Here is a 5,606-nt window from a genome sequence, read left to right on the forward strand (position 1 = left end):
AATGTGGGTCAAGCCCGAGCACGTCTGCTCTAGGGTAGAGACATCCCTTTAATAGCTGACTACGGATTAGTTTCTCGTTTTCACTTCTACTTTGTGGCTTATTGCACTCACTGCATCAGGACTGATCTGAGGTCAGGCGGAGAGGGCACTGGGAGGAGCACTCCAGGGTTCTCCTTGGCAAGTCCTCGGCGGGTGCTGAACGCAGTGATAGACGAGCCAAGGGACCGAGGGAGTGCAGCGGAGTGCAGCATCCCTGCCTTCTTTTCTCATTCTTTGCTTTTTTCTTTTCTCTCTCTCTGTTAGCAAAAATGCCTCCTCTCTATACCGCACATCTTTGACCTCACTGGATTAGAATGCACACAGCTACAATGCCTCAGCAGCAAACTGCATGTCTGTATTGTTTTTTGATGTTTCACTTCATGCCCAAGCTAAAATAAGCAGGTAAACGGTCATTTCTGCTCCATTAGCATCAACAAATGTAAATACAATCGCTGTTTTCGAACAGGTTTCCAGACCACGCCTCCCGTATGTTATTGGTCGACAAACAGTCCCACTTCAAACTAGCAACAATGAGCTAATGGCTATGACTTCATATAGCCTACTTTATAGACAGCGTTTTGTGTAAGTGAAGCTGGTATCAGATGTGCTTTCAAGATACCTACATCATAAATATACAGTAGGCCCATATATATATACATATATACTTACATATACACAGTGCTGGTCAGAATTATTTGTCCCCTTGGTAAATATGATCAAAAATGGCTGTAAATGGCTTTATCCCTTTGATATTTTATTCAAAAATCAAACCTTTTATTGAAGTAAAAGAATTGAAAGTGGGGGGTAAATCACATTATGAAATAAATGTTTTTCTCCAAAACACATTGGGAAGAATTATTTGCCCCCTTTTATTAAATACTTTTTGCATCCTCCTTTTGCCAAGAGAACAGCTCTGAGTCTTCTCCTATAATGCCTGATGAGTTTGGAGAACACCTGACAAGAGATCAGAGACCATTCCTCCATACAGAATCTCTCCAGATCCTTCAGATTCCCAGATCCATGTTGGCACTTCTTCTCTTCAGTTCAGCCCAGTTCAGTTCAGGTCAGGGACTGGTATGGCCATTGCAGATGCTTGGTTTTGTGCTCAGTGACCCATTTTTGTTTTGATTTTGATGTTTGTTTATGGATCACTGTCCTGTTGGAAGATCCAAACAGGCCCGTTATAAGATTTCTAGCAGAGGTTGTCAGGTTTTGATTTTTTATCTGTTGGTATTTGATCGAATCCATGATGCCATGTAAGATGTCCAGGACCTCTGGCAGAAAATTAGGCCCACAGCATTAAAGATACAGCAGAGTATTTCATTTTACACATGGGGTACTTTTTGGACATGAAACAACAAAAAAAGAGCTTTTTGGCAGCAAACACTTTATATGGGTTTACATGTAATCAGTTCTATATAGGTGGCTTTTATTTAATTCTACGGTGTTGGACAGTGTGGGGCCTTTAGTAAAAAAAGATTGCAAACCACTGCAATAGAGCATACTAAGCTTTCATTCTCTGATTGGAAATGAAAATAGATGTGGAACTATATATTCTGGCTTACTTTGGAGTTTGGATTCAGGGCTAGGAAAAGCAACGCCTCACACACATTCATACACACAAACGCAAACATATTATGCACAGCTGTGACCCATATAGCTGACAGGTGATGATGCTCGGGTAGGCAGGTGGTCATCCTGGTGGGTGGGGAAAACTGTCCTGACAGACAGACAGACACACGGACACATGCAGATGGCGCAAGAACTCTGCCTTCATTCTGTCTCCTTAAGAAGAATCTTAAGTTCATCTGCAGGTCTTAATCAGGACACACAGATCTGGAGCTTCCGTGTGATTGCTCAGATATTTGAATGTGTTATGACAGAAACAGGCTACACGAGGACAGAACAGGAGATTGTGTGTGTTTACTATCCTCAACACACTGACACCTGCTGGACAAAGTGTGGAAATTATTCCTTATACAGGAAGAAAACATTTGTTTTATTTTTTAAGGCGTAGGCTAAATATTATAAAATATCTCCTTTTACAGCCAGTCTTTGAATTTTGTTTTGTAGCATTTTTGTTATTTTCTCTTAAGGATAAATAGCTTATATTGTGGTGTTAAAAACACTTTTAAATAAATGTAAATATTGTAGCATTTTTGTATTATTAATATTATTTAGCATTTTGTCCCTAATACAGACTTGTACATGGGTGTCAATTCAACTTCGTCACATCGAAATGTTTTAGAAACAGTGTCCATGCGTTTATCATTTATTTTTGCTACATTTGAAATGCTCAAAATCTGTTTATGTAAAGATTTTGTCCAGGCATATTCTCAATCTTAAAATACAAAATCCATCGTAAAAATACAAATGTTTGCACATTGTATAGTAAAAATTGTTTTATTTCTTAAGAAAATACTACTGTCCCTCATTGTCATTTCCCTCTACCACAAGTTTTTCAAAAGTTCTAAAATGTCAGTGAATTTTATATTAAAAATGTCATTTCCACCACATTAAACAACATTAAAAATTCAATTAATTAGAAAAGTATAGCAAAACTCTCCCCAACAAGCCACATGATTTGAGATGTTATTTAAATATTTAGGGTTGTAAACAGAGGAAGAAATGTTCAGTGATTTGGTTGCAGATAGCTGAGATAATACAGCAGTCACACAGTGCTTTCAGCGGGCTATCAAAACAGCAGTCCCACGGGACAGGGACTAATCACTTCTGCCTTGGACTTAGAGAGACAGTGTTCAAAGCAGAACGTGAGGTGTGTCGTGTGTGTGTGTGAGAGAGAGGAGGGTGGCAGGGGCCTTGTTAATGCTAAGCGTCTGATGTGGGTTGCGATTGATCTCACTGCAGGTGTCAAAGGCCTGATTTGCTTCACACAAACAGGGAATTCTCCATGAGCCACAGTCTCCCCGGGTTCACTCTCCATGATGTCACAGGGCCAGCAGCACTCTAATTGGACAGCACTTACAAGCTCCAACCGTCAAAATATGTATTCCAAAAAACCCTGCAAGTGGTCATATATTTAACCTAACCTATTAATTGCATTAAACCTAGTCCTCATCATCCATGAATGACATATTTTGATTTGATAGGACATATTATTATTTTTCAGGACAGATTTTAGTGACATCTGTTAGGCATTAGGGATATTTAATAAGAGGTATTCCAAGAAAATGTAATAATAATGTAAGCCTCTTATTTGATCTTAAGTCTTATTTAGTGAACTTCAGTGTAATATAGGTCATTTTCATACACCGCATACTCAGGCTCAATAATACTGCTGTCTCACTGGAAAAGGCAGATATTGAGTTATTACACAGGAAGTTCAAGTCTTTTAATGAACAAAAACGACAGAAGAGAGGCTGAAAAATATGATTAAAGGAAGCAGTTTCCACTTCACTTGATGAGTGCAGCAGATTTCTGTCCTGCGTTGGAAGTATTTAATATCTTTTACTGTCTATGCTCAAACCCAGTTGCACGCCGTTTCCAGGAAACTGGTGCTGTGTCTCAATTCTTTTGAGTGTGTAGCAAAAGTGTACACAAGCTTTGGGACATACTATCACGTCATACAATTGCGTCTTTAACGGTTGCTCTCTGTCGCATCCTGTCACAGTAAACTGGCCTGTTGGTCATCTTCTCATAGTTAAAGGGTTAGTTCACCCCAAAATGAAAATTCTGTCAGTAATTACTCACCCTCATGTTGTTCCAACCCCGCAAGACTTTCGTTCATCTTCGGAACACAAATTAAGATATTTTTGATTAAATCTGAGAGCTGGATCACTCCTCCATAAGCTTCTCAAGGGATCGAAACTGGCCGGCCCATGCATCACACACATGACCAGCGTCGGCCAATAGTGAGCCTGCGTGTGACGTACAACACAGAACCGTTGCGCAATATCACTACGTGAAATCTCGAGGCCAACAGAGAAGGAAATGAATACCGGTAGTTGAATAAAATCGTTATTTTTGTTTGTTTTTTGCGCACAAAAAGTATTCTCGTCGCTTGATAAACTTAAGATTGAGCTTAGGTTAATTTGTGTTCTGAAGATGAACGACAGTCTTACGGGGTTGGAAAAACATGGCGGGAGTAACTATGTGATTCTGAATATTCAGCTTTGCCATCACATGAATAATTTAAATTGTAATGTTTCACAATATTACTGTTTTTGATCAAATAAATGCAGCCTTGATGAGCATAAAAGACTTCTTAAAAAAAAAACAGCATTACAGATCCCACATCGTAGTGTACATTATTTTATTAATTTTTGTTTGCTTAGGCTATGTCTATTAATTTAAAATGTTATACTTTGGTTTGACATTTAATAATACTTCAAAATATAGTCATAATTTATTGGATGTGAGCCTTTATTGCTTTTTAATAAACAGTCTGTTAACAAACAATGTCTCGTCCACTCACTCTCTCTCGTGGTGGACTTGATTAGAAGAGATATCTGCTCAGGCATATAATCTTGAGGAGTGTTTGTTGGCATGTCTTTAATTCTCAACCTGACACACATTGATGCAATGTGCATACCAGTCTTTCTCTGTCGATTTTTTGGGGTTTAACTCATACCAAGGCCATCTACATGTTTGTGTACTCCAAAAAATTGACAAAACTAAATTTTTACACACATATAGGCCTACTCTGAACTAGAACGGCATCAATAAACACACCTTTAAAGCAACCATCACATCACTTCCTCGTAAGCCTGACTTATTCAATTACATAACAGAGCGTAGTTTTTTTTTTGTTGCGAGTCTGATGCTCTGAGCATGGCATGTGCTTTGAGCTGAGATTAAGATCAGAGATCACGACACAAGATATACCTCATTGGAAACAAATGTATAAAAATTAGGCCAGATTTCAATGTTCACTTTCAATTCAACATTTGGCCATCTAATTGTAACCCGAATCCAGTAAAGAAACTGAATTGAATTTGTACGGGCAGGACTCAAGTCAATCAATGAATTTATATAGTTATTTATTTGCAGTCAGGAGGCATAGATGCAACAAGATAGACATTGAGGAGTATATGGCCAACATAAACAAATATGGGTTAGAGACAAAAACAAAATTCTTTTGTACAGGAAACAAAAGGCATTCCTGTAGCTAAAACAGTAGAGCGTTGGTGCTCGCAACGCCAAGGTCATGGGTTCGATAAGAACTGATAAGAATGTAAATGTGTACCTTGAAATGCAATGTAAGTCGCTTTGGATAAAAGTGTCTGCCAAATGTAAATGTAAAATAAAGATAAGAAAAAAAAAAAACTAAAAGGCTGATCCCTCCGTTCTAAAGAGAACCTCACTAGGATAACACCTCCAATAAATAAACACATTCACACACACACACACCTCTATATAAAAGAGCTCTGTAATATTGGATAGAGATAAAGATATATTTCAGAAAGTCTTTGAAAGGACTAAGATGAGCTTGTAATGGACTTCAGAGAGCACTGACAAGAAAATAATCGTTCAAGAGTCATTCTTCAGCTCATCCAAACATCATATGCAGTTCACTTAAAGATTCAACAAAGCACACTAGCTTGACA

Source organism: Rhinichthys klamathensis, unplaced genomic scaffold (genome assembly GCF_029890125.1).
Source record: "Rhinichthys klamathensis goyatoka isolate OS25496 unplaced genomic scaffold, OSU_Roscu_1.1 h1tg000376l_1, whole genome shotgun sequence".
In the NCBI taxonomy this organism is placed as follows: domain Eukaryota; kingdom Metazoa; phylum Chordata; class Actinopteri; order Cypriniformes; family Leuciscidae; genus Rhinichthys; species Rhinichthys klamathensis.